Genomic DNA, 23,550 nt, shown 5'->3' on the forward strand with positions numbered 1-23,550 from the left:
TTGCCCTAGGGAATGACAGCTTAGCCAGAGTGTGCTTGGCGTCTGCCTCCCCACAGGATGCACATTCCCCTTTCTAAACACTGATGATGTCAGCACCCTATAAGTACAGCAGGAGAAAAGAAACCTCCCAGTAATGTGAATAGTGTGTTCTGCTAATGCGTCCGTCACAAGTGTCATAATATAGTTAGGTAGGGGTTTGAATCCTGAAAATGCTCAGTGTGTGAGTGGGGTTGGTGTGTGTGTAAGTCTGTAGGAGAGAAATGTCCCTTTTGGCAACTGGGAAAACGCACTACAGGATGCACATTCCCCTTTCTAAAGAAAGATGATGTCAGCACTCTATAAGTATAGCAGGAGAAGGGAAACCTCCCAGTAATGCGAATAGCGCGCTCTGCTAATGTGTCCGTCTCAAGTGTCGTAACATAGTTAGGTAGGGGTTTGAATCCTGCAAGTGTGTGTGTTTGGCTGAGGGGGGTAATTGTGTGTGAGGGAAATGTCCCTTTTGACAACAAGGAGAACAGACTACAGGATGCACATTCCCCTGTCTAAACACCGATGATGTCAGCACTCTATAAGTATAGCAGGAGAAAGTAAACCTCCCATTAATGTGAATAGCATGCTCTGCTAATGCGTCCATCTCAACTGTCATAACATAGTTAGGTAGGGGTTTGAATCCTGCAAGTGTGTGTGTTTGGCTGAGGGGGGTTAGTGTGTGTGTGAGCGAAATGTCCCTTTTGGCAACTAGGAGAACAGACTACAGGATGCACATTCCCCTTTCTAAACACCGATGATGTCAGCACTCTATAAGTATAGCAGGAGAAGGGAAATCTCCCAGTAATGTGAATAGCGCCCTCTGCTAATGCGTCCGTCTCAACTATCATAACATAGTTATGTAGGGGTATGAATTCTGCAAATAGCAAGTGTGTGTGTTTGGCTGAGGGGGGTTAGTGTGAGTAAAATGTCCCTTTTGGCAACTAGGAGAACAGACTACAGGATGCACATTTCCCTTTCTAAACACTGATGATGTCAGCACCCTATAAGTACAGCAAGAGAAGGGAAACCTCCTAGTAATGTGAATAGCACACTCTGCTAATGCGTCTGTCTCAAGTGTCATAACATAGTTAGATAGGGGTTTGAATCCTGCAAGTGTGTGTTTTTGGCTGAGGGGGGTTAGTGTGTGTGAGGAAAATGTCCCTTTTGGCAACTAGGTGAACAGACTACAGGATGCACATTTCCCTTTCTAAACACTGATGATGTCAGCACCCTATAAGTACAGCAAGAGAAGGGAAACCTCCCAGTAATGTGAATAGCGCATTCTGCAAATGTGTCCGTCTTGAGTGTCATAACATAGTCAGATAGGGGTTTGAATCCTGCAAATGGCAAGTGTGTGTTTTTGGCTGAGGGGGGTTAGTGTGTGTGAGGAAAATGTCCCTTTTGGCAACTAGGTGAACAGACTACAGGATGCACATTCCCCTTTCTAAACACCGTTGATGTCAGCACTCTATAAGTATAGCAAGATGCACATTTCCCTTTCTAAACACTGTTCAGCTGAAGGCCATGGCTCTGGCACAAGTTGTCTGTTTCTATGATGCCCCTTTGGAAGATGCTTGTGTCAGCTGGAGAGTCGATTATGGTGGCCAGTTCGCAGTCATCTGCATATTTGGTCAGCCACAGTCCGTCCGTGTTGGCCTGTACCTCCAATAAATATATACCAAACAAGAGAGGTCCCAGGACTGAGCCTTGTGGGACACAATTCGTAACTGGTTTGGAGTCTGGCATGGCTCCAGCAATTCTAACCATGTGGGTTCTGTCCTTGAGCCACTGTGCAATCCATCTAGTGACATAGGGGCTTATATTTTAGCTGGTGAGCTTCTCTAGAATGCCCAAGTGGGGTATTGTTGTGAAGGCTTTTGCGAGGTCCAGGTAGGCTGTGTGAACCACCTTCCCCTAGTCAATGGCCTTGGTGACTGTTTCAAAGAAATCAACCAGGTTAAACCTGGTAGTGCTGGTGTGCTCTCAGTAGCCCTGAACCAGGCATCTGTTACTGCACAGATATCAATGTTCTCCATGCCAAGGAGAGTTTCGGGTGCATGCATCTGGAGGTTTAGACTTCTGGCGTTGGGTAGCATTACTCTTAGTTTCTTATCCCTTGTGATACCTATGAAGGTGGGTTTGTCATTTGAGCCTTGCCTAACATAGGCACTATGGGGGTAGCAAGAGCCTTTGCCAATATCTGACAGCCCAGGGTTGACAGGTGCAGGCCGTCCCTAGCGAAGCAGGTAGTTCAACAGAAGATGAATATGTGAAGGTGTAGTGCCTGTGATTAGTTAGCAGTAGCATATATGACTGCTCACGTGGACACATGCCAGGTAAGTCATATGCACTGTGTCACAGGCAATGTACATGTGAACAGGACAAATAGTGACATCCTGTCAAGTGGGACATGGACATACATATAGTAAGCTATGCAGATGGCACTAGGAGTCCACAGAAGCTCTATAACTATGCATTGCAGGTGTGATCAGTATTCCAGGGTAATTGCAAGCAAACATGCATGCAAACAAAGCTACAGTAAACAGGGCTGCATGTAGTCCATTGTGCAACAAACCAGCTGTACCAGTTCCAGTAGGTAACACTGCAAATATGCAGGCACTATGCACATGTACATGGAAATACATGGGTCAGATGGCTTGGGTCCAGTCTCAGCACACACAAGTGTACAGACCATGTACTGTCAGGATGTACAATAACTGGATGGAAACCCATGTGCTCATACCTGCAGTAATACACATGTCAAATAACAGACACTGAGCCTTCACTCAGTGGTTCCATACTTAGTAGGATGTATGCTACCTGGCCTGCCACCACAGTATCCCTGACATATATGGGGACTCTCCCTCCTGTGACAGATAGTTTTGTGTGTTGGGGCTGTCTAGCATGGTATGAGATGTGAGCATGCAGTGCTAGGGTGCTCCTGTGTGTCCTCTACCAGTCGTGTAGTACTGCATACATATCAACATCCTCAAACATCTGCATTGCAGAGTCCAGTGTGGGCAACATGCCACTTGCAATTTACATGTCCATCATTGCGTATTACTACATTCATTACCTTGTCCCCTGTGCTACCTATGTATATAGCCTTCTGTTGACATCATTACCACCAGTATGCCAACATGTGCAGATGATACACTATGGTACTTACCATGGGTGTAGACAACAGTACATGACAATCACACACTTACTGCATCAGGCATGCTGTGATATACCCACAATTAATTCAGCACACAGTACTGTTAACAACATGATACTATTACTACACATCTATGTGGTCACCCTGTGCATCAGCAACATGTTAACCTGTACCTGCACAGTTGTTACAGATTGCAGGAGGTGGCACAGTTTCATCATATGCACAGGGTGTGAACTTGGTATGCCTGAGTCAGCCACCGATACCACCGATTGACATGTATGTGTATGTGTGTTGGTGAGGGACAGCAGTAGAAGGTGGGGCAATGTTGATGCAGTGTGTGCATGTATGCAGTAGCCCTAGGTGTTGTCAATTCGTATGTGTGCATGGATGCACGCAGTTCCACCTCATGGCTGCCATATACTGGTGTTTGTGGACAGCCACAGACTGTACCTGCCAGGTCATACAGATCAGTGTCTCTGGCCACGAACACGGTACTTGTGCCTTGCAGGGGTGCTACGGACCATATCTGGTACCAACCCAGACTGGGTACTGTCATCAGAAGCAGGTGTTCGTTGACTGGACACAGATCCCTGTTGGGCCTGGCCAGAGCCACGTGCACGTGGTCTCCTGGGGCGGTCTGATGACAGCACAGACCCAGCATTGCTGGGGCTGCTGCTGGCACTACGGGGGCGGCCGCGGCCCTGTTGTCATCTGCGATGACTGCCAGCTGCTGCTGTTGCTGGCATACGGCCATGTCGACGCCTCAACTGCCCACCATCGCCCTGGCTCATGGACATGTAGTTGTGGAATCGGTCCAATATGTCCCCACAACGTCTGTCTATGACATCGGTGAAATCACGGATGGCAGCCGCAATGTCACATATACTGTCAGTCATGGCTGTGCGACATGCTGTCAGCTCCTTCAGACCCTGTCTGGTGTACCGTTCCATACGTGACTGTGCCTGCATGACAGCCCGAAACATAGCTGAGGTTGTAAGACCTCTGTGGGCACGTCTGACAGGGGCAGTACGCCCACGGATGCTCCCACGAGAACCCCTGGACATCTGTCTGTGTGGTACCATCTCTGGGCCATGCCCATGGCTGCTGTGTGGGGAGGCATGTCCATCACCTAGGGACATTGGTGAAAAAGGGTGTATTGGCAGGATAACTGTGTGCATTGATGGGGTCGACAGCTGTGTACTGTCAATCGGCTGACCAATGGCGGACCCTGGCATACCTTCCTGTGCCATTACACAGATGTCATCATTATCAGTACCCATGGCACCTGATTCAGGTTCCCTGCTACATGACACTAGAGCAGCACCAGAACCTGTGGGAGGGAAACAGGAAATACAGTTTATAATGTCTACACATTACCAGTGATGCACACATGCACACATGGACACATGCACAGGTGCACAGGTGCACAGGTGCACAGGTGCACACATGCACACATGCACACATGCACAGGTGCACACATGCACCCATGCACAGGTGCACACATGTACACATGCACACATGCACACATGCACAGGTGCACACATGCACACATGCACAGGTGCACACATGCACAGGTGCACCGGTGCACACATGCACAGGTGCACACATGCACACGTGCACACATGCACACGTGCACACATGCACACATGCACAGGTGCACACATGCACAGGTGCATAGGTGCACACATGCACACATGCACACGTGCACATGTGCACACATGCACAGGTGCACACATGCACATGTGCACATGTGCACACATGCACACATGCACACAGTTTCACACAATTGTACAGTACTCAGTATGCGTGATATCAACACACAGACACAGACACACCTACATGCATACAAAGAGCACTACTAAGTGAGCCAAATAGTACTATCAAGACTATTACAGGAATTGTTAATACACACTCACCAGCATGGATAGGCTACATTGTTGTTATACCAGAGGGAACTGCAGACGTGAAGAAACTAATGTCAGTGGGCACAACTGTGCCATTGTTACTGAGTATGATACAGGTCAGTAGTACAACAGCCGCCTTTCACAGGTCAGCTGCTAATATTGAGGATATCACACTTGCACATTAAATACTATGGTGACAGCTACAAACCAAGGACACACCTCACACATGCATTAACTACCAGTGTATACAACAGTCAACTATACATATGGCATATTACCTGCACGTTCACTGTCTTGCTGCTGCTTGGCTCCAGCCTCCATCATAATGCATGTCTGCTGCTGTTGTTGCTGCTGGTGGACTGGAGCCACTACACTCATGAGTAGTCCCTCCAGTCTGGTGAGTGGGGGATGTGTAGCCACCCCACCACCTGTGGCGATCTGTTGCCTGTGGATATCCGATGCATGGACATGTCTGATTAAATCACTGCAGTGATGTCGTACCTGCTCATATGTCCTATTATGCGTGCCTATGTCATTTACCCGACGGACAAGGTCTTGCCACAGTGCAGCCCTCTCCTGCTGATTCTGGCTGGTGCAGGAAAAGAGTATTGCATAATCCCGCACCAGGCTCTGGTGTATCTCCTCATCCTCAGCTGTGGAGTAAGTGGGATTCCGCGGGTGGGCCATGTACCTGAGAAAGAAAATAACCTGATATCAGCAATATATGTCAGCAGAATTTGGCACACATACTACACATGCTACTCGATTGTTATGATACAACATATCTCACATATGTAGCATCTGTCTGTCTATTGGTAGATACACATGTAAATGGCCAGGTATCAGTGCTCAGCCAGCAACTGTGCAACAGTACCTGGCACACTCCATACGACATACTACCAAACCCCAGCAGTCAGAACACTGATTCAGGTCAAGAGCACCTCCTCACTTTGGGGGTTTGTATCTAGGTACTGTATGGCCTACATCCTCAACTACTGTGAGCTGACCACACACCGATTGCCCTGGATATACATATCCCACCTCCACCACCAGCACAAACGACTATAGTGAATAACATTACAGATGCAAACTTTACACTTTGTAACAGTGACATGGTATCCTTTCAGCCCACTGGGCCAGTGGCAGATACAACCCACAATGCTGACCCCTACACAATTGCTTTCTACAGACATCTCCGAGAATGCATGGATCCTGCAATCCCATATATGACCAAGACACTCTCCACAAAGGGACAGCATCCTGTCTGGTGGACCCCAGCCATAGACAGATTGTATTATAGAAGATGGAAGCTACTGCAAGACAGAGCATAATTCCATAAAGGGAGGGCATGTCTGAGCAGCACTAGTAAGGATCTATTTTCCATCATACAAACATCCATGGGCAACTTTGAGAGGGAAATCAAGAGGGACACTACAGATAACCAGAAGGCCTTCTTCAGTTATGTTAGCAACCTGGTCAGGATCCATCCTCTATGCCCATAGTTAGTACACAACAACAAATATTTCACTGACACCACAGATATTGACAACATTGTGGCAGACAGGTTCAGTGCAGGTGTCATCCCGCCCTCTCCCCCAAAATAAGACATAGTTATCCCAGCTGACTGTAACCTCCCTGTCATCACAGATGTCCAGGTGAGAGCCACCCTCAGGACAGCAGAATACACAACATGAATGGGACCTGATGGTATCCCCAGTTGCATGCTACATAAACTCTGACAGGAGCTAAACACACATATAGAAGTGCTATGTAACACTAGCCTGACTACAGGATATGTACCTGTACATTGGCGCACAGCAGCAGTGGTTCCACTCCACGAAGGAGGCACCTCAATATACCAATACAATACAACACAATACATTACATTACAATACAATACTATACAATATGCTATTGCCCCTGGGACTACAGCAGCATACTGTTCTGCTACGCTGACCATTGTGACACATGTGGTGTGATGGTACCTGCTGCTGTCACACAGTTACACAGGGTGACTCATATGGCATATTACCTATCTGACTAACATTCAGCAGGGGTATTATTTATTTATTTTTTTATTTTTATTTTACATTTGTTAACTGGGGGTGTCTGACTGAGCCAGATAGGCCCTTTTTCGGCAGAGGCCCGGGGAGAAAAGCTCCACAAAGAAAAATTACAGACACATTTAGTTATTTAGACATAATCAGTATACACACAAATTACAAGAGACATGTTTTTACAGTGGTATGCGGCACAAACAGTTACAGTGGAGAGAACAATCAAAAAAGATATTAATTTTAAAAATAAAGGTAAGTAATAGATTTGTGGTGTACAGCTGAACTTTGGAATGTAGGTAGAATACATACATAGTACACATGTACAGTACATACATTGTAGATTAGCCAGTGTTTGTGAGTAAGACTGAAAAACTATTATCAATTGCTCTAGATTTAGTATGCATATGTTATCCGCTTTCACTAGCCTGGGGAGCAATCATGGCACTGCCAACTTTGCTTGAAATGTTGCCTGATGAGGTCTTTAAAGGAGGCTTTGGATGATGTGTTGTGAATGCTAGTAGGGACAGAGTTCCATTTTTTAGCCACCGAACTACTATATAGTACATCTCCAAAGCTATTGTAGCTGTTGGTGACTTCTAGTAGTAGTTTGCTTGATGATCTAAGAGGCCTTTTGGCTGAGTGATGTTGTACTAGGTTTTTGAGGGCAGGACACTTATTGGGAGGTAATAGATAGAATGACAGAGGCAGAGCTGATTGTAGGTTAGGAGGTTGGGCAGTTCAAGCCAGTGGAGCTGTCTCAAAGCAGTACAGTGATGAGTTCTATATGAGCAATTTGCAGCAAAACAGGCAATTCTGTTATAGCAAGCTTCCATTTTGCTTAGTTCAGTTTTGTTGAGATTAGTCAGAATGGGAGATGCATAGGGTAGGGTGGATAGAAGTTGGGAGCGAGCAATGGCTGATCTTGTGTTGTTGGTAAGAAATGGTTTGATACGGTAGAGTGACCCCAGTTTGGCATGTATTTTTTTAATAGTTAAGTTCAGATGACTATCAAATTTTAGGTGGGAGTCTATGGTTATTCCCAATAGCTTAGCCTGTGCCACTGGAGCAATTGGAGTAGCATTTGTGGAGTAGATAGTGAATTGACTGTTAGTGTTTTTTGTTAGAACTGGTTATAATCATAAGCTGAATTTTCTTTGGATTGAGGATAAGTTGGGCTTTGGTAAGGTAGTTTTCAACGTCAGACAATGCTAGTTGAGTTGTTTGCAGGAGGGTGGGAATGTTTTATGCCGCACAGATTAAGGTAGTGTCATCTGCATACTGAATTATAGATGCATGCTGTGTGGAGGTGTGGAGGTCATTTGTGAAGACTGTGAATAGTAGTGGTCCTAAGATAGAACCCTGTGGGACTCCTATAGTTATGGGCAGCTGAGGAGAGAGAGAATTTTCCCATTTCACAGCTTGGTACCTGTCAGTTAAGTAGCTTTGGAACCAGGTAAGAGTGGAATTAGATAGATGATATTGGTTTAGTTTGTTTAGCAGGATTTAGTGTGAGACTGTGTCAAATGCTTTGGACATATCCAAAAAAAGAGTTGACTCTTGCAGGCCTTCATTTTTGAGACGGTTTACTGTGTCTGTGAAGCAGAGGAGAGCTGTAGTGGTACTATGGGCAGGTCTGAAACCATGCTGAGTAGGTGACAGGATGTTGCAGTCTAGGAGATAGTTTAGCATCTGGGTATGGATGCATTTTTCTAGGATTTTGGCCAGGGGGGAGAGTAAAGCAATGGGTCTGTAGTTATTAAGTTCAGTGGAGGTCCCGCCTTTATGTATGGGTGTAACATAGGATATTTTCCAGAGTTTGGGCACATAGTTTTCAACAATTGATCTGTTTTTGAGAGTGGAGACTGGGATAGCAATAGCATCTGCTGTAAGTTTCAAGAAATAGCTGGGGAGTAGGTCGGCTGCTGTTGATGAGGTTTTTAGTTTGGAGAGCATGCTTTTGATTGAAGTGGTGGAAACTGTTTTGAGGGTTAAGCTAGTATTAGAGTTATTTGTGTTGGGGGGGATAGTGAGGAAGGAACTGTCCTGTGATACTAAGGATAGAATTGAGTTTACAAAGTGGGAGTTGAATTGTGTTTCGATGGGAACTTTAGTGTCAGGAGTGTTTGGTTTGGGGGTAGCCTTTTGGGTGGATTTTAGTAGGTGGTTTACATTTTGCCAAAATTTTTGCGGGTTGTGTTGGTATTTAGTTTGTAATGCTGTGTAGTAGGATTTTTTGTCCAGCCTAATGCATTTTTTGCACGGTTGCGCAGTTCTTGGTACTTACTTAGGCTTTGTGTTTCTTTGTTTTTTTGATAGTAACACCAGGCAGTGTCTCTGGACTTGAAGATTTGTTTGGTTTCTTTACTGAGCCAGGGGTTTGTAGAGGTTCTAACCTTGATTTTGCACAATGGAGCGACAGTGTCTAGGTGTTGTAGAAATGTTTTGTTGAAATATGCTACAGCCTGGTCAAGTGGGAGGGTTTTTAGGGGGGTCCAGTCACAGTTACACAGTAAAGTGTTGAGGACCTCAGGAGAGAATTTTTTTGTGTTTCTAGTGGATATATAGTTAGTGGTTTTGCATATGCTTGTTCTACTACGTATAAAGTATATTATGTTGTGGTCACTTAAGATGTCTGGGAGACTGCCTGTGTGAGGGTACAATGTGGGGTTGCTAGTTAGGACCCAGTCAAGGATGGATTCCCTTTTAGATTTTTATCACACCTAGTTGGAATTTGGACTAGCTGCTGGTAGCCATGGAGATTTATTAGATTACTTGGTGGTTCTGATATACAGGTGAACCAATCTAGGTTGAAGTCCCCCAGAATAAGGGTTTCTTGTGAGTATGTGGAAGAACACCAGGATAAGAAGTCTTCAAGGCTAGCAGGTGTATTACCAGGTGGAATATAGATCACAATTATGGTGATGACCTTTTAGGGTGAAGTTGAAGTTGTGAAATAAGTATGTCCCAATTATTGGGGAGGGTAGGAGTTTGGTAATTGACGGACAGTTAAGTTGGAATTGTAGAGTAAGGCAGTTCCACCCCCTTTACGAAGTGGTCTGTCTTGTCTAATGATATTGTAGCCGGTAGGAGAACTTCTGAGTTAGCTATGTTTTATTTAGCCAGGTTTCTGTTAAAGCAACTATGTCTGGGGAGTAGTGTGCTATTGTGGCCTGGAGTTCAGGTATTTTATTTTGATACTTCTAATATTAATATTTAGCATTAAAAGATGGTTGGTTTTGCTGCTGTTGTTGATTTGCCCAGGGATGAAGAAAGTGGGGGTGTTATGTTCTGACATTTGTGTTTGAGCAGTTTGTGTTGGACAGGATGGATTTGGGCCTGGGTTGGGGCGGATATCCCCACTTATGGTGAGCCTGGAGTTAAAATGGTTATACAGATGTTGGAGTTTGATGAGGAGTGTGAGAAAGTATTGTGTTTTTGGAGTAGGAATGAGAGCATATGTGTTTAGTTCTGAATTGGTCCGTTATGTAGTTCTTGAATAAGTGTGGGCAGATATTATTATAATGTGTGGTGTCTGTGTATGAGAGTGCATAATGCAGTGTTGTGCTACTAAGTTTAGGGATATTGCTAGAGTGATAACTTGTGGTGTTGTAAAGAATTATGAGAAGACAGATTAGATTTAGTTGTGTGATAGTCATGGTTATAAAGTTTATGTTGTTTCTAGGTGGGGGGGTCTGAATAGGAATTATAGGGTTGCACTATATGTGGATGGGGAAGTAGTGTGGGTGATGCAAAAAATGCCTATTGGGAATGAGAGTGATTGGGAGTATTTTGTGTGGAGCAAGTTGGTGTGGTTTAATGTGATATGACTTGAGGAGCTGTGATTGGTGGAGGTGATGTGAGGGTGAGCTGTGGGTGTGGCTATGATTACTATAAATGTAGAGGTAGTGGGGGCTGGAGGGAATAGGGGGCAGGGCAGGGGAGTGGAGAGAGCCCAAGCATTAGCGAGGGCGAACGGAGCGGGTCAGAGCCAGAGCCAACCAAGGCAAGAGAAAAAAGTAAGTATTACTTTACAAATCTGAACACTTTTAAAACAAATTCCTGAGGTCTAATGGCTTACCGGCTAGCAGAATGTAATTGCTGAAAGCACTTGTGTCCTGGTGGGAGACTAGAAATTTAAAGATGGCTCCATGCTCAGCAGGATTCTAATATAGACTTTGTATTGGGGGAGGGAGATAGCACAAGGGGTGTAAACCAGGTGGAATGCAAAGAAACCAGAGAGGCAATCAGTGGAAATCAGTGAAGGCCTCAGAGAGGGTAAGTAATAATTCAAACTACCTGTAAAGTGAAGGAGAGAAGAGACAGCAAAGTTTATTAAGGTTGGGAGTGTGTCTTTACATTGACTTGCTGATTAGTAACCAGTTTGTGCACAGATTAGAGTAGGGAGATACATTAGCAATGATAGAGATGCAAATAAGCAGGTGATCCTGCAAGTAATACAAACTAAGGCAGAAAGAACTGAGAGGGCTGCTTGATGGTTAATTTAATTTAGTCACAGGGATGTGAATTAAATCTATACTGTCTATTGGACAGTTAGGATTACTGTACTATCGGGGGCGGGGACACAAGGCTACAACAGTCAGTTTTATTAGCAAGCTGAGAACTACTAAGAAATACTGCTAATGTAATAGCTTCACTCTCATAAAACATACAAGTAGAATGCCTAGGTGAACTGACCCTGCTCTTGAGGCTCAAAATGTATATCCTTGTTTAGTTTGCAATACTGATTCCTTCTTACACTGTATAGATGGAGTGGTAGCCGCAGACTGCAGATTTGCTTGAGTGTGCTCCTGCTCTCGAGGCTCAAAATGTATATCCCTGTTTAGTTTGCAATACTGATTCCTTCTTACACTGTATAGATGGAGTGGTAGCCGCAGACTGCAGATTTGCTTGAGTGTGCTCCTGCTCTTGAGGCTCAAAATGTATATCCTTGTTTAGTTTGCAATACTGATTCCTTCTTACACTGTATAGATGGAGTGGTAGCTGCAGACTGCAGATTTGCTTGAGTGTGCTCCTGCTCTTGAGGCTCAAAATGTATATCCTTGTTTAGTTTGCAATACTGATTCCTTCTTACACTGTATAGATGGAGTGGTAGCCATAGACTGCAGATTTGTATGTGTGACATGTACTCATGGGGAGTCTTGCTTCTTAACACTGTGTGGTTTATTGCAGGGTATGTCTTATCTGTGGGTAGGAACTTTTACCTCCACATGTGCACTCTATTGCAGTGGCACGGACAACACACAGCAGTCATTTAGGTTGTGGATGGTGTGAGGTGTTACTATGGTTGTTGGACATCTGTCATGGGTGTGACTTACATATGTAAATCCGGAGTGGTAACCTCTATGTGGGTAGTATATGTGTACTCTGTGGTGTTGTCAGTCACTGTGCATTGGTAATGTGTTTGAGTGCATTGTCACAGTGCTGTACATGTCACTGTGTCCTTCTCCATATCTGTAGCTGTCATGTGAGGTCCATACCATGGCATCCATTATGTGGTGTGGAGGGGTACACCGACCTACATGTCCATAGCTGACACACCATGTTCACTGACACATACCATGTGCAGGTATTCCAGGGATAGTGTGCCACTGTGAATATCATTGGGGCCACTATTGTACACATTTATGACCCTGTTCACCCCTGACACATGCAGTGGTGGGCAGCCAATCACATATCTGGTGGTTACTGGTGTAGGTGATTTGGAATGTGGTATGGTACTCGGTTTTGACACTGGTGTTCACTCCATGCCTTTGTCACCAGGCACCTGTTGCAATACATATGTACACATGTGCCTCACTCAGAATTTATATACATCTCTCTCTCTCTCTCTCTATATATATATATATATATATATATATATATATATATATATATATATGTATATAGATATATCTATATGTATACACATATATATATATATATATATATATATATATATATATATATATATATGTCTGTATACATATACACATATATATATTGATGTACATATATTGCTATAGATGTGGAGAGGGGGGGGCACAGAGGGGGTGAGAGTGACAGAGGGGTTGGGACAGTCTGTGTTGAAAGTCGTCATTTACAGTCATACCTGTAGATAGTCAGATCAGTCTGTCTATGTATATGTATCTACATATATCTATATCTGTATGTGTACATTACATATATATGTTTGTACAATATTCTATCTACATCTGTCTATGTATTCCTACATCTCTCTCTCTATGTATGTATACATATATGCATATCATATATATATATATATATATATATATATATACACATACATATGTTGACATACATACGTATCCATATGATAGACAGGTATATCAACATGTTTGTCTACCATACTGTATACACACACTAACATACTGCTAAACATACATAACTGTGAAACCTACTTTGTACATGGCACTACAACCTACAATCAACCAACATTGATATGTGCACATAGATGCTCTCACATACAAATGTATGTACAACCTTCACTGATAGTTGCTGTATGTCCCCTGCCCTTTACACATCTTCATATACATATGGATACAGACCAATGACACACATGGAGGGTTCACAGTATGTAGACCTTTATAGTATTACTTTACATTACCTGTGTTTGTCACAGCTGCTTGTGTTGCCATCTGGTTCTCTGTCCTGCTGCTCCACTTCCCAGTTGTCAGCTTTCAGGTGGCTGTTGCTGAACAATTTGTTTGTGTCTGCTTAATTGCAATTTTCTCTGTCTCTGTCTCTGTCTCTCTCTCTCTCTCTGTCTGTCTGTCTCTCACGTCCTTCTCAGGGTGCAATGAAAGTATTACATGTGTGGACTGGGAGTACAGCATACTTTTGTAGGTATCTGCAGATGCCCATGTGATGGCCTCTGCACCAATTGTTAGCCAGCATTTGCTAATTGCATGCAACCAGTTGTGTACTGATTGCAGTTCTCACTGTGAGTTCAGAACAGTGCTATAAAAAGGTATGTGAGATAGGCGTAGCCCTTTCAGATTTTAAGGGCAGGGACCATGCTGTTATGCTGTGGACAATGTTCTGTGAGTGTAAAGGTTGGTATCTCTCTCATATTTCCAGGTGTGTTGTAGATTAACATTCCTGCATTCATTTCTCCAGTTTCCTGTACTAACTGTGTATGTACACAGACACCTACAACTACTACTACTGTTAATGTGTGTGTGTGCTTTCCTTTCACTTTTGCTTGCACTTTGTTGCTAAGGCTTCAATATTTGCCCTTTACAGTCACTACTTGTATGCCTGTTAGGTGTCCTGACTGTAGTGTGCTGCTGTAGCTTTCCTATTTTCCATGTACATTCACACCTTGGAATGCTTGCTATATCTGCTAGGGTGTTACAGCATGCAGTGTGGTCTGGCCATGGTGTGGGCCTTGACATCTATTAGGGTATTTGAGTATGCTGCTGAGCAGGCCCCAGAGACTTTCAGGTTCATCTGATGTCCTTCATGGATGCATCTGCAGTCATAACAACAGGGTTGTCCTGTCGTCAGGCAGCCCTTCGGTCGGCCGGATTCCAAAGTCTGGGTCCGGCTTCGGCTGATGTCGCACTTCACCCGACGTCATCTCTGCTGGTCTTCGGGTATAAAGGCATCAGCCGATGCCATTTTCCCAAGTCTTTCTTGCCGCGTGGCGCCTGAAGTAGAAGCTGTTCGCAAGTGCCGGTCGGTCAGATCCAGAGATTACTACTACCGAATACTACTTCGAAGACTTCTAAAAAGCTAAGTACCCCGTTGGGGACTCTTTCTTGCCTCAGCCGATGTCAGAAAAAGTCAATAACTGTTTAACTTGTGGGAAACAAATACCTCATAAAGATTTCCACTCTTACTGTTTGCCTTGCTTAGGCCCAGACCACGACGTAGCAGCCTGTTCGGCCTGCGCTTCCTTCAACCGACGAACGCTAAGGCGTTGGTCGGAGTTTGCTGAACAGTTTTTCGGCTCAGACTTTGCTTACATTATGCCGTCAGATCCTCAGACTACCCAAATTATTAAAAAACGCAAGGAAAAAGACCGACACTCGCGGTCCGCGGTTTCGGCCGAAACCACGGTGAAGCAAGCCGCGAGTGTCTCGGTTTTGGCCGAAACCGAGAAAACTGGTCAATCTCCAGCCGAATCCATGGCTACTACTGAGGCTCCTGCTACCTTACCTGAATCGGCCTCAGAAATTTTGCCTACAACCGTGGTTTCTACTGATTTATCAGACACCATACCTTTGGATGTCTCTACCCCAGCACGTGGTGCTGCTAGACCCCCTGCAGCCATGTCTATCAAGGCCTTTGCCAGGGCCAAAGCAGCCAAATCTGCTAAGTCAGTGCCTGTTAAACCTCCCTCACACAGGCCCACTTCTAGTTCACAAATGCTTACTCTGGCAGAAGATTTAATATCCTTAATTAGGGGATCCCAATCTCACCCAGACAGGGCCTCTCAGCCCCCTGAAAAGAGACCTAGGACAGAGCCCCCCGAGCCAGTGTCCTCTGAGGCTTCTGCGGATGACTCCGACATTTCGGAACAGCCAGAGGACCCTTTCTCTACATATGAAGACTCCGATGCTGAAGAATCCATTCCAGCTGTCTCTCCACCAGAGGAATTTTCCTTTGGGGAAACCTTGCATGCCATGAGAGAACAATTCCAATGGCAGGGACAAGATTTCTCAGACTCAAGAAAAAGGCTTAGGACCTTTCTACACTTACCACAACATAGGCCCTTAGCTATACCTCCTGTTTTACCTGTTGTGGATGACGCATTTAATGATGTCTGCACTGCTCCTGATTCTTTACCTCCTGCCCCTGCCAAACCTGATAGATATTACAGGGTACCTGACACTCATCACCACCTATACAAGGCCCCACTGGCAGACCCCGAAACTATTTCCCAGGGGCCTAAGGCAGTAGCCTCGACCACAGCAAAAAACCCCATTCCTTCAGAAAGGGAACCCAGGTCCTTAGACAGATGGGGGAAAAAAGTTTACACCTCTGCTACTCTCTCAGCTAGAGCTTTAAACTGTCAATTTCACATGATCCAATACCAAGAGTTTATGCTTGATCAGTTGACTAAAAAAGTATCCTCTGATGAATCTTTAGACAAGAAATATGTATTAGAAATGGTAAATAACATACAACAGGTTAGTAACCATTCCTTAAAATGTGGCTATGATGCACTGGAGGCTTCATTTAGATCAGCCATGACTGGCACAGTGATAAGAAGACATGCATGGCTGAAAGAACAGGTCTTACCGGATCATGTTAAAGCAAAGCTATTAGATGCTCCCATGGATAAGGCCAGTTTATTTGGTACACCTGCCCAGCAGGTAATGAAGAAAATGGAAGAAAAGGCAAAATCTGTACAAACAGTTAAAGATTTCTTACAGGTTCAGCCCCAAGGTTTAGCAGGAACTGGCCTGCCAAAAATTGGTCCTTTCCTGACTCCACAAGATCCCAAAGGGGCAGAAACAGACGATCCAGAGGCAGAAATCAATCCAGAGGAGGTGCCTACAGAGGACGACAGTGGCAAGGTAATAACAGAGGCACAGACACAACCACTGCCACTGCAACAGGACAATCACAGTGACTTGACTCTAACTCCACCTACCAGGGAGCAAATAGCAGCACCATTAGGCGGAAAGTTAGCTTTATTTTCGAAAAATTGGCACTATATCACAAAAGACAAGTGGATTTTGCAAACCATAGACCAAGGCTACCGGTTCCACTACTACACCTTGCCAGTAAAAAGAGGAATGCCAAACCTGCCTCCAAATCAAAAAATAGAAGCTCTACAGCAGATAACGAAATTATCCAAGATGAGAGCTGTGGAAAGAGTACCAATAACAGAACAGGGCAAAGGATTCTACTCCAGACTCTTCCTAGTACCAAGAAAAGAGAAAAGTTGGAGACCTATTCTCGACCTGTCCATCTTAAACACATATATCATTGTCCCAAAATTCAAAATGCTGACCCTACAGCAACTTCTTCCCATGCTGGGCAAGGAGTGTTGGCTGGTAACTCTAGATCTCAAGGAGGCATACCTGCACGTCCCATTTCGACCCATTTGCAGAAGATACCTCAGATTTCTTGCAGGATCAGAGCATTATCAATTCTCAGCATTGCCCTTTGGCTTATCTACTGCGCCCAGAGTATTCACAAAATGCCTGGCATCAGTAATCGCTCACTGCAGACTACAGGGAATCCAAATTTATCCATACCTGGACGACTGCCTGCTACAAGCGGACAACAAAAGCAAGCTGACAACAGATTTACAAAGGGTCATTTACTTGCTACAAGCCCTGGGATACACAGTCAACTTACAAAAGTCAAGGCTGATACCATCCCAGACAAGAACATTCTTGGGCGCGGAATTGGACACAGTAAAACAAATGGCATTCCTAACTGCAGAAAAACAAAAAGAACTCCCTCTTTACTTCTTGGCATTAACAAGACAGAACAAACTAACAGCAAGAAAAGTTCTGCAGGCCTTGGGCTTCATGGCATCATGCATAATCTTGGTCCCACATGCCAGACTGCATATGAGAAAACTACAGTGGTACCTAAAGAATTTATGGTCTCAACACAGGCACAGCCTAGAAGCAGAAATACCATTAATCCCATGCCTAAAACAGGAATTCCTCTGGTGGGCCCAAGCATGCCAGTCAAACCCAGGCCTACCCTTCCACAAGTTTCGAACAAACCAAACCATCACAACAGACGCCTCAGACCTAGGATGGGGCGCACATGCTGGACAAATGCGTGCAAGGATTGTGGACTCAGGACCAGCTGCACCTGCACATAAACCAAAAGAAATGCTGGCAGTAAAACTGGCAATCCAAAAATTCAGACCATTCCTCAAAGAAGGCCATTTGATGATAAGGACAGACAACACCACAGTCATGTGGTACATCAACAAACAGGGAGGCACTCATTCATACCCCTATGCAGAATGACTTTGGACCTTTGGAATCTGGCTCTCAGCTACAACATCCAGTTACAGGCAATATTTGTACCGGGAAAAGAGAACACCCTAGCAGACATGTTAAGCAGAACCACCTCAGATGCTCACGAATGGATGCTACACCCAGACATCTTCAAGACCATCACAAAGAAATGGGGAATGCCACAAATAGATCTATTCGCTTCCCCTCTCAATCACCAGCTCAAAAAATTCTGCACAAGGACATTCCACCCACTTGCATGGTGGGTGGATTCTCTTTCCTTCAGCTGGACAGGTCTGACAGCATATGCATTTCCACCTCTTCCCTTGATACACAAGGTATTACTGAAAATCAAAGAGGAACGTCCAAGGATAATCCTGATAGCTCCGAACTGGCCAAGACAACACTGGTACCCATTGCTGAGGAGCATGTCTCGGGAGAAAATGTGGTCAATACCCCTGATGCCTTTGATGTTAACTCAGAACAACTACAGCATCATGCATCCAAACCTAAAAACTTTGCAGCTGACTGCCTGGAACATCACATAGCAGCAACTCAGCCAGATCTTTCCCAAAGGGTTAAAGACATTATCCTTGAAGCCCGCAGACCTTCAACAAGAAGGAACTATGCAGGAAAATGGAAAAGGTTTGTCATTTGGAGTACTGAAAGAGGAAAAGATGTGTCGAATATAGATATTGCAAACATTCTGGAGTATTTGGCAGAGCTTTTACATACAGGCCTGTCCTATTCCTCCATCAAGATACATGCATCAGCTATTTCAGCAGAATACAGCTTTGATCCACCTGTATTTTCACATCCTCTACTCAGGCAGTTCCTCAGAGGGATCAAGAATGTAAAACCTCCAAGTAAACCACCATTACCAGCATGGGACTTGAACTTTGTGCTAGAAAAGTTGACACTCCCTCCATTCGAACCAGCAGCAACAGCAGATCTACAGCACCTATCATGGAAAACTGCTTTCCTACTGGCAATTACCTCAGCAAGGAGGGTTTCGGAACTACAGGCCTTAATGGCAGTACAACCCTTCCTAATCTTCCATAAAGATAGGGTGTCCATGAGAACTAATCCTACATTTATGCCTAAGGTGGTATCCAGAGTGTCTTTAAACCAGGCAATCCACCTACCTACCTTCTTTTCCAATCCACAAAACAGAGGGGAAAGAATGCTGCATACCTTGACGTACATAGACAGCTACGCTACTACCTGGACAGAACCAAAAGTAACAGAAAAACTGACCAGCTTTTGGTAGCCTATGCAACAGGGAGGGAAGGAAAAGCAATTTCCAGACAATCTCCAAATGGATAGGAAATTGCATAAGATTTTGTTACTCCTTCCATGGAAAACCAATTCCACAGAACATAAGGCCTCATTCTACAAGGGCTACAGCCACTACCACAGCTTTCTTACGAGGAGTGGCAACCAAGGACATTATTGAGGCGGCTACTTGGACCTCCGTGCATACATTTGCCAAGCATTATAATTTACCTCTATATTCTAGATCCCGAGCAGGGTTTGCCACTGCTGTATTGCAAGGGATCTTAACCACACCATAATTTTATCTTCCTCCTCCCCTAGTTGGCTATGGTACTCTACCCAGTTGTTATGACTGCAGATGCATCCATGAAGGACATAGTTTTGTACCTACCATAAATGTAGATGTCCGAACTGGATAGCATCTGCAGTCAGGATTACCCTCCCTCCTTCCCCTCTGTGGTACTCCTAAGGTATTATCCTCCTAATAGCTAGCTGGGGAGGGGGAGTCTCTTATGGTGTATTTGTTTGTATATATGTACATACATGCTTATTTTTTGTGTTTGCCTTCTATCTTTTTGGAAACATTGGCATTTATCCAAAATTTAGCCTTCCAAGAGGGCAACTGGCATCTGGGGCAAGAAACACTGAGGAAAATGGCGTCGGCTGATGCCTTTATACCCGAAGACCAGCAGAGATGACGTCGGGTGAAGTGCGACATCAGCCGAAGCCGGACCCAGACTTTGGAATCCGGCCGACCGAAGGGCTGCCTGACGACAGGACAACCCTGTTGTTATGACTGCAGATGCTATCCAGTTCGGACATCTACATTTATGGTAGGTACAAAACTGTACTTTATCTGCCTCATGGAATGGTACATATCAGTGGGGTACACCCATTAAAACGTCTGGTATGCTGCAGTTGTGACTGTGGGTTAGCATGAGCATATGTATTACTACACTTTTTCTGCCATGCAAGTGGTGAATACTTTCAGGACTCCATAGTTACCATTGCATGTATTACACCTTTCTGCCTACTGTTTGTACATTTCACATGGAGTCTGTGGGGCATCCCTGTAAGTCATTCACTGTTGCTATGTCTAGGCTCTTAACTATTCAAATATGGTGGCATCAGACCCGTCATGTGTACAGATATTTGCAGGTTGTCCACATTTCTGCCTCATATTTTGGTCAATATCTCATGCACACCTTTTTCTGGCAAATCACTCTGGGCTCAAGTCAGAATATGGTGACAAACATTCAAGTTTCAGACTTCATACCCTTCCAAACATCCCACAAAAATGCAGACCCTGTTACTCTCTGAACTGTCTGCGTTTGTTGTAACATTATTTGTAATGTGTCCCTGGTTTTGGGCCTTTGCTCCACATATTTTATTACTTGGTCCAGATGTGTTCCTGTAAGAGGTTGTGGGGTATGGGCAGTGATTATCCTGCTGTGAGTATGTGTGTGGCTTGCAAGGTGCTATAGTGACATTATTACGTACTAGCTACCAACTAGCATGGCTGTTTCTGTTCACACACTACTATTATGAAAATCCACTAGTTTTGATAGTAATTCTAAATGGCATGCTTTGTGTACTACACATCTATATTCCCTTTACATTCATTCCTACTATTACATGATATATTTATTTTAGCACAATGTTCTTGTATAACAGTCATGGCTTAGTGGTAAGTCATGCAGACTACTGTTTTCAAGGTCCTGGGTACGGGACTGCCAGTGGGATTTTATTTTGCTTCTGAACTGACTACAAGACCTGTCAATCAAAGTGACTAAGGCACTTTTAAGCAGTTGTAACCAGGTTAGCGCTGGTTTGCGCGGAGCTCACGCATGCGCACTGGCGGTTAGCTCTGCGCACACAAGCGCACACCCGCTTACAACCGCTTAACGGTGCTTACTCTGGCGCACACCCGCGCTATTTTCTTTGAAAGAAAAGAAAATGGGGAGACAGGAAAGTGGTGAAAAAGGGGTCACAAAGAGGGTAAGACAGTAGGGGATGTGCAGGAGGGATGTAGGTAAGGCCCATAGCTGCCCATTTCTTCATCAGCAACAGCTGTGCATATGTATGTAATTTGGTATGACATTTGAAACCTTCCACCCCTGAGAGAGGTGTCAGGACAACAATAATACTTGTTGTACAGCCAATTGTAATTGATAGGTTCCATGTCCAGCAGACATATGTGCGGAATGGGCAGCTATGTATGGGGCGTAATTTTTTTGTGGGTACAGAGTGCCCTTTTTTTTTTTTTTTCAGGTGAGAGTGGTATGTCAGGTGAAGGAAGTCGGTACAGCTGGGGAGGTAGGTTGGGTAGGTAAACAGACAAGACAAACAAGACGCATACAGGGGCGGTGTATGACATGTGTGGGGGGGGTTACACAGTTGATGGGGACGGAAGTTTGGATAGCCAGAGCCCATGAGCCCACAGATGGCAACAGTGGAACTGATATCCCCACCAATAGGCAGTTGCCACTGTTCCTTCACTGCCCAGGACGGGGCTGTGCTGGGGGCTGTGTAGGCGGGGCAACAGGCATGCCCATTAGTTGCGCCACCCATGCCTCGAGCTGGCGTAGGGGCTCAAGAACAGAGTCCCGAATCTCCCTACGCACCACAGTCCGGACGCTACAGAGGGTGAGTGGTAGTTCTCCTCCAGCCACACTTGCAGAGGGGGGGCGAGCCCTATCCCCTGCAGTGCTTCCACCCGCAGGTGGCACAGGGCCACCGGAGGAGGGTCCGGACTCGGCACTAGTGCCAGGTGCACTCGCCAGCTGAGGTGGGAGAGGTGGGTCCGCTGGAACCCGCCTTCCCTGTCGTTCTATGTTTTGCATTATGTCATGACAGTTTGGGTTCGTGACATATAATACCATTCACAATTAGTTTTAACAGCATGCATTAGTATTCCCATTAACCAAACACCCAGATATTCACACCATTGAACAGCGTGCTAACACATGCATAATTTGAACAGAAATACACAGTCCAACAACATGCAGGGTTAATTGATGGCAACAGGCCATCAGGTGTGGATGTATGAACAGGGCAGATGCATCAACGGACATGCAAATATATATGACCCAACAGGACAAACGTCCAGGGGTGTTAATTGTGATTGCACATACCATTTTCACGTGGAATGGGTTATATGTGGTTATAGGGTGGGGTAAAGAAAGTAATATTAACACCTTCGAATAACAATACATGTGCTGTACATTTCTAATAGCTACAGTTATATACACACTACTGTTCTAACTACAGTTTCCTATATAATAACTATTTCAACTTGGTGATAGGACTGTTACTGCAACATCAATATACATTTTATGGTTCTTCATACACATTCATATCTAGCTTTGTTCAGCTACATCATCCTGCTACATTTGCTTTATATAGCTGTAGACAAGTGTGGATGTTTGGTATATCAGACAATCATCCTATCTGCATATTGCAGACTGAGAGCAACATATCCAGATTTTGGGATACACATTCCAGATGCAGCAACACTTTGAACAGATTTTGCTGTTTGGTTTTGAATCTCACATGCATTTAATTCTGTCTTGACTGCAGTATACTTTATTCAGGTGTTATTACTGCTGTATTGCTGGATTCATGACACTTTCTCACACTCTCTCACTTGCTTTCATTTTACTATCCAGGATGGTACTTACTTCTAGGCTTTATTGACATGTTTTACCAGTAGTTATTACAATCCTTTCCAGCAGTCTCACTTCTGTCATGTTTCAGTATTTCCACAGGGATATATTTCACACATGTGATTTCATCATCTTCTGCAGCTATACTTTTCAGCCTGCTGCAGGTTGTGTACTATTTTCTTACAGGTAGGGCATTTTTATTTCAGAATATATGTCAGACAGTTTCATTTTTCGGTTTAACTTACAGGCTGAAACACACTTTTGTAATCAAGCAATACTTGCATACACTTTCACACTGTTACTTGCAGATTTTATTCCTTACTGACTACACTGCACTCTTTTGCTGAATGTCATACTTTTATATTTCTTTACAGTTACTGGTAGTGGATTACTGACCTGCCTGGTGGCGCAACCGCACCAGCCTATCGCCATAGGCTCTGCGGTTCGCAGAACGGACACCTGCAGCTGTAATATAAATGAAGTAATATTGGAATACACATCTCCATA

Source organism: Protopterus annectens, chromosome 1.part1 (assembly GCF_019279795.1).
Source record: "Protopterus annectens isolate FY-2018-M chromosome 1.part1, PAN1.0, whole genome shotgun sequence".
Taxonomy (NCBI): Eukaryota; Metazoa; Chordata; order Ceratodontiformes; family Protopteridae; genus Protopterus; species Protopterus annectens.